Source organism: Bison bison, unplaced genomic scaffold (genome assembly GCF_000754665.1).
Source record: "Bison bison bison isolate TAMUID 2011002044 unplaced genomic scaffold, Bison_UMD1.0 scf7180017864255, whole genome shotgun sequence".
Taxonomy (NCBI): Eukaryota; Metazoa; Chordata; class Mammalia; order Artiodactyla; family Bovidae; genus Bison; species Bison bison.
In genome coordinates this window covers 1,498,860-1,505,865 of record NW_011494827.1, presented here as the reverse complement: position 1 = coordinate 1,505,865, position 7,006 = coordinate 1,498,860, and the positions used below count along the sequence as shown (strand labels likewise).

Genomic DNA, 7,006 nt, shown 5'->3' with positions numbered 1-7,006 from the left:
CTCTCGTCCCTTCTCCTGGACTTGGTAAATGGACACACACTTGCCCGCGCTTGTTTACCAGCAAACTGACTGTGCACAGGTCCTTGTCTTTCACAGCGTGCTTTCCTGTACCCTGACCTTTCCATCCTCATAGTGGTGGTTGCATGAGCATTTCTGAGAACAAGGCAAAGAATACAGTTACAATCGTATTGGGTCTACGGTTACCATCAGAGGTTAAAGCATCTGCCTGCAATGTGGGAGACCCGGGTTCAATCCCTGGGTTGGGAAGATCCCCTGGAGAAGGAAATGGCAGCCCACTCCAGTACTCTTGCCTGGAGAATCCCATGGAGGGAGGAGCCTGGTAGGCTATAGTCCACGGGGTCGCAAAGAGTCGGACACGACCGAGCTATTTCATTTTCCTGACGGTGGGAAATGATCGGAAAGGGAGTCCTGTCACCAGCAAGAAGAAGAAAAGGGATCCCAATGATGAAGCATCTATTACAAGAGAATCACTTCTATTAATAGACCCTTCCAGCTACTTGAATCCACTTATTAATCCTTGATGATACCCAGCAGGTGGGGATAATTACTCCCATTTTACACCCAAGTAAGCTGAGAGTCAGAAAATTTCAGGTTTCTGGCAATCACACCACCTGTAAAGGAGGAATCCTCACTTTGAACCCAAGTCTCCTAACTTTCAGACCTTACCTGCCAGGAGACTCTGCATTGCCTTTGGCAACCTGAAGGCTGAGTCTCTCTCTCTTTTTAAAAAATTATTTATGTATTTGGCTTTGCCAGGTCTTAGTTGCAGCAGGCAGGATCTTCCTTGCAGCATGTGAACTCTTAGTTACAGCATGTCGGCTCTAGTTCCCTGACCAGGGATTGAACCAGGGTCCCCTGCATTGGGAGTGCAGAGTCTTAGCCACTGGACCACCAGGGAGTCCCTGTGAAGGTCAAGTCTTATTTGCAGTTTTCCTTTCCCATGGGTACCATGCAGCATGGTGATCAGGGACCTTTACTGGGGGTTGGCACTTCTTCCAGGGACCTCTGTGGACCATTATAGTGGCTGCCAGTTGAGCACATCACTGCTATAGTGGATATGCACAAGTAAGCTGTTCCAATGAAGGAGAGAACAGTGACTGGGATCAGTTCTCCCATCAGAAGGTCAGGGGAGCAGAGAGGAGAGAAAGGGCAGTGAGTTTCACACACAGCGTAGTGGACTGGAAAAGGCATGGTCTTTGGTATAAGCCAACACAGTCCGATCCTGCTCTATTGCCTGTGAGCTGTGTGTCCTGGGCAAGTCACCTGACCTTTCTGAACCTCATTTCCTTAATCAACAAAGGGATAATGAGATTATAAGAATTAGATGAAACCAGATCTGTGAGGCGCTTGGTGGTGGCGTGGGCCTGCCAATCTATGTCCTTCTGTATTCTTTGAAGGTGATCTGTTTGCTTTTCTAATAATTTCCTGATTCTAGCACTCAGCTGGAATTATGCATGACTGAAACTAGATTGCACACAAAGATTTGAAAAAATATCTCAAAATTATGGGCTGAAGGCTGAATGAATAAGCTATTAGCAACAACAGGAGGTGCTCAAACTGTTCAAAATCCAACATTTGAACCTAATAATAACTCCCTACATTAATAGAGAAAGACTAACTATTGGTTTAAGTTCTCTAAACTCGCTGCATGAGAAACATGAAGACATGATGGGAAAGCTTGTGCTTCTGAAATCAGGTAGGTCAGGTTTAAATCTTGGCTCTACAACTTTTGAGCAAGTCACTTGACCACTCTGAACCTTTTTAGTCTCTTTATCTGGAAAGCAGAAGCCCTAATACCTACCTTAGGGTAAGGATGTCACAAAGAGTGAAGATATCACATATCATATAAAATGTTAGCGTACAGTAAAATGTTGGTGTGCAATAGTGCAGCTTATCTATTCTATTTTTACATATTCACAAAATTGAGTTTTATGTTTCCTTTTTATTACTGTTTCCACCCTAGATAAATAGACAGTGACCCTTCCAGAAAGGCTGCACCTGCCACAATACATGGAAGGCTATCCATGAGAGGCTTCCATGAGAGCCAGGCTTCAACAGTACGTGAACTGTGAACTTCCAGATGTTCAAGCTGGATTTAGAAAAGGCAGAGGAACCGGAGATCCAATTGCCAACATATGTTGGATCATTGAAAAAGCAAGAGAGTTCCAGAAAAACATCTGCTTTATTGACTATGCCAAAGCCTTTGACTGTGTGGATCACAACAAACTGTGGAAAATTCTTCAAGAGATGGGAATACCAGGCCACCTGACCTGCCTCCTGAGAAATCTGTATGCAGGTCAAGAAGCAATGTTAGAACTGGACATAGAACAACAGACTGGTTCCAGATTGGGAAAGGAGTGCGTCAAGGCTATATTTTGTCACCCGGCTTATTTAACTTATATGCAGAGTCCATCTGGAGGAGGCAGTGGCAGCCCACTCCAGTACTCTTGCCTGGAAAATCCCGTGGACGGAGGAGCCTGGTGGACTACAGTCCATGGGGTCGAGAAGAGTCAGACATGACTAAGTGCCTTCACTTTCACTTTTCACTTTCATGCATCAGAGAAGGAAATGGCAACCCACTCCAGTGTTCTTGCCTGGTAAATTTCATGGACAGAGGAGCCTAGTGGGCTACAGTCCATGGGATCACAGAGAGTTGGACATGACTGAGCACGCACACACGCACATGAAGGCCTTGCTGTGGGAGTTTGGGAGTGAGATACAACCTGACGGGGTATTTGGGAACAGCTTGAAGCTTATGACTCCAAATCTTTACCTCCAGACTGGACTTCTTCTTGGGCTCCAGACCCTTTTGTCACAGATGCTTGTCCAACCCTGAACAATTTGGCTTCCTAGAAAACCTGTTCCACTACAGACGTCCCCTCTCTGAATGGATGGGACCAAGCCGGAAACTTACAATTATCCTAGACATCTTCCTGTTTCTCAGTCCCCCAAACATGATGACCAAATCTTGCTGATTGCACTACTGCCGTAGTACAGTGGTAAAACTTATGCCCGCCCCGACCTCTCCCTTCCTGCTTAGGTCCTGTCTCTCCCAGATGGTGCCAGCAGCCTCTGCTCTGGGTTGGCTGCAACCAGTCTGTTCTATGGTAGCCATATCTAAGTCACTCCCTTGCTGAAAGACTTCCAAAACCTTTTCATTACTTACAAGACCTCCATGAACTGTCCTCTAATAGCCTTCCTATCTGTGTCTATAAAGGAAGTCTTTACTTCCCAAGGAGCCATTGAGTGGTAATGAGACACAAAGAAGAAAGTGCATCTGGATTTCCATTCTGGATCTGCCATTTACCATGTGGCTCAAAAGAAGCCACCTAACTTGTTTTCCTTTCTTATAGTAGCTTTATCTGGTTTTGGTATTAAGGTAATGGTGATCTCGTGGAACGATTTAGGAAGTGGTTCCACTGCTTGTACTGTCCAGAAATGATTATAGAGAATTGATATCACTTCTTCCTTGAAAGAGGAGAGTGAAAAAGTTGGCTTAAAGCTCAACATTCAGAAAACTAAGATCATGGCAACTGGTCCCATCACTTCATGGCAAATAGATGGGGAAACAGTGGAAACAGAGTCAGACTATTTTTTTGAGCTCCAAAATTACTGCAGATGGTGATTGCAGCCACGACATTAAAAGACACTTACTCCTTGGAAGGAAACTTATGACCAACCTAGATAGCATATTCAAAAGCAGAGATATTACTTTGCCAATAAAGGTCCATCTAGTCAAGGCTATGGTTTTTCCAGTGTCATGTATAGATGTGAGAGTTGGACTGTGAAGAAAGCTGAGCACAGAAGAATTGATGGTTTTGAACTGTGGTGTGGGAGAAGACTCTTACAAGTCCCTTGGACACAAGGAGATCCAGCCAGTCCATCCTAAAGGAGATCACTCCTGGGTGTTCATTGGAAGGACTGATGCTGAGGCTGAAACTTCAATACTTTGGCCACCTGATGTGAAGAGTTGACTCATTGGAAAACATGGGGGCAGGAGCAGAAGGGGACAACAGAGAATGAGATGGCTGAGTGGCATCACCAACTCGATGCACATGAGTTTGGATGAACTCCGGGAGTTGGTGATGGACAGGGAGGCCTGGCATGCTGTGATTCATGGGATCACAAAGAGTCGGACATGACTGAGCGACTGAACTGAACTGAACTTCCTTGAATAACAATAATCATATGAAACAGTTTCCAGTGAGTCGATCTGGATCTAGTGCCTTCTGTTTTGGAAGGCAAGTAATTATTGATTCAAGGACGTTAATAGATATAAACCAATTTATATAGTCTTTTACTTCTTGTGTGAGTTTTGGTACTGTGTGTCTATCCAGAAACTGGTCCATTTCATATAAGTTATCATATATGCAGCATGAAGTTTTAGAAAATACTTGTTTGTCTTCCTTTTAATATCCATGAGAATAGTTGTGATGACCATACTTTCATTTCTGATTCATAATAGCTTATTCTTTTTCTGTCCCTTGATTAACATAACTACATGTATAGCAATTTCATTGATCTTCTTCAAGAACCAGAACTTATATAAGAACCTCATTTCCTTGCTCTTTTATTGTCCTATTTTTAAGTTCCTTGACTTATGTTCAAATTTTAGTATTTCTGTTTTTCTAACTTTTTTCTGTTTAAGCTTAAATGGCAGTCCCTTGCAGCCCCCTATGGTCCTCTTACCTCTAATTTCTTCTTTTCCAGGGGAGACTATTCTCAGTAACTTAGCTGCTTCTTGTGGCATCAACCTTTATATTCTTAGGAACATACTGCAACTTCTCAGTGCTGTGTTATTCATAGTGTATATTGACCTTTTAGTATAGCAGATGAGAATTTAGCTCTCTTAGACACACACACATGTAAACACACATACAGAGATAAACATACATAGCCTTCCTTTCCGGTTATCTGATGCAATTAAAACACAATTTTCACTAAATACTCAGCATTTTTATTAATAACATTTCATTTGAAGTTGAGCCATGTAGTGAATTTTAATTGCATTTCCTTTTTCTGTGTAACTTTTTGTTTTCCCTAGAGTTAATAATTGGCTAGAAACTGTAGTTATGGCTAAAAATGACTCCTTATCTTTTGGAGAAACATACTGAAATATTTATGGAAGAAATGTGGTGTTAGAGATTTGCTTCAAGATAATATGGAAGGGCTTACTGGCCATGGTGAAGTAACAGACTGAATTTAAACTCCCAACTTAAACAACTAGAGAACTCGACAAAATACAGGAGAGAGCTATTTTCAGACACGGGCAACAGGCAGCATGGGACTGCGATACTGGAAAGAAGGGAAGTAAATGAAGGGAGCCATACGACTGCCCCAGCTCAGTGCCACAGGGAGTTTTACGGCTGCAGACCAGGGAGGGGAACCCAGGGCCCAGCAGTTTGCTTAGGTGAGGAGACAAAGAATGGAAATCAAGGAGGCTGAGGCAAGTGAGATTTATAAGGCAGAATATGGAGGAGAGACATTAGAGGGGGAAGAGAAAGAGAGAGAGGGCAAGTTAGTATCAACAGAAGGGCTCCTTTGAGTCTGTCTGAATACTGAGCCCTGCGTACATGAGGAGAAACTGTCAGCAGGGAGAACGAACCACCAGAAACAGCAGTTTTCAAACAATTCCCAAAGCTCACCGAGGACTGGGAATATTTTCCATTCCCACTAGCCCGAGTGTGATGCATCGGCTGGTCTTCTGATGGATCTTGCCTTGGTAATGGGAATAAATTAACTGCTGTGGACCCATCATAGCAAAGCTTAAAGCAAGTCTCAACAAATCTATAGAGACAGAGAGTAGATTAATATTTGCCTGGAATCATAAGAGATGGGCAGGAGCATGGGGGGTACGGAGAGTGGTAGCTATTGGGTACATTTTGGGGTAGTGAAAATTTTCCAACTGTAGATTACAGCTATGATTGCATAACTCTGTAAATATACTAAAAACGCAAGAAACTATACTTTCAGTGGGTGAACTTAACGGTATGTAAATTTTATCTTGATAAAGCCATTTAAAAGATTTAAAAAATAAAGAAGAAAAGAAGCCTCAGACAATTTAAACTGATCCCAAGTGACTTAGAAGCATGACAAAACAAAGCCCAAAGCCACTTAAAGGAATGCAAGATACTCCAGTGTTCAATAAACATAAAGTCACTGGTGTCTGGCATCCAATTAAAAATTACCAGGCATGCAAACAACAAGAAGATAAGATCCATAAGCATGAAAAAAAAAAAAAAAACACCCATCCAATTGAAATTGTATTAGAAATGACAGATAGGAAAGTATTTGCATATGAGAACATTAAGTCAGCTATTATATATTCCCTGTATATTCAAAATGAAGGAGAAAATATGAGCACGATGGGAGAAGTAGAAGACATAAAAGTTTTCAGGCAACTTCTGGATTCAGATCTGACATGTAAAGTGCTTAGAAGTCAGAACTTCTCTCTCTCCAACAAGAAGAAAAGCTGAAAAAACTGAAAACCAATGTCTTTTCTGGGGCCCATCAGAGAACTGAAGTCACAGGACAAACTCCCACCCTGATGTCTGAAGGCACAGTCTAACTGAGAGAGTCCCAGAAAGACCCAAGGCTTAAACAGATTCTGTGTAAAGGGATTTGTTTTGTTGTTCAGTCACTCAGTCCTGTCTTACTCTTTGCGACCCTGTGGACTGCAGCATGCCAGGCTTCCCTGTCCTTCACTATCTCCCAGAGTTTGCTTAAACTCATGTCCATTGAGTTGGTGATGCGGTTCAACTGAGAGGGTAACAGGCAGGAAGGCCAGGGGTCTCCAAATAGAGGAAATAGCCTGCAAGTGTCAGACATTTTTATCTCTCTTAAGCGGCAGGAGGAAACAAACTAGCAATATTTTTTCCTTCTCTATACAAATTTAAAGGGAGGTTTCTCTTAAAATATTGTGTTGCCATAATGACACCCGGCTTCGCCTGAAGTTAGCTATTCTCGAGTCTAGAGATAACCAATA

General features: G+C 42.6%; 1 non-coding gene across 1 annotated transcript; it reads right to left on the bottom strand.

Moving 5' to 3' along the window:
- Positions 1-846: 846 nt before the first annotated feature.
- TRNAG-CCC lies at positions 847-919 on the bottom strand. Its single transcript has one exon. It is a non-coding gene; the product is annotated as a tRNA-Gly (tRNA).
- Between the last annotated feature and the right edge of the window lie 6,087 nt (positions 920-7,006).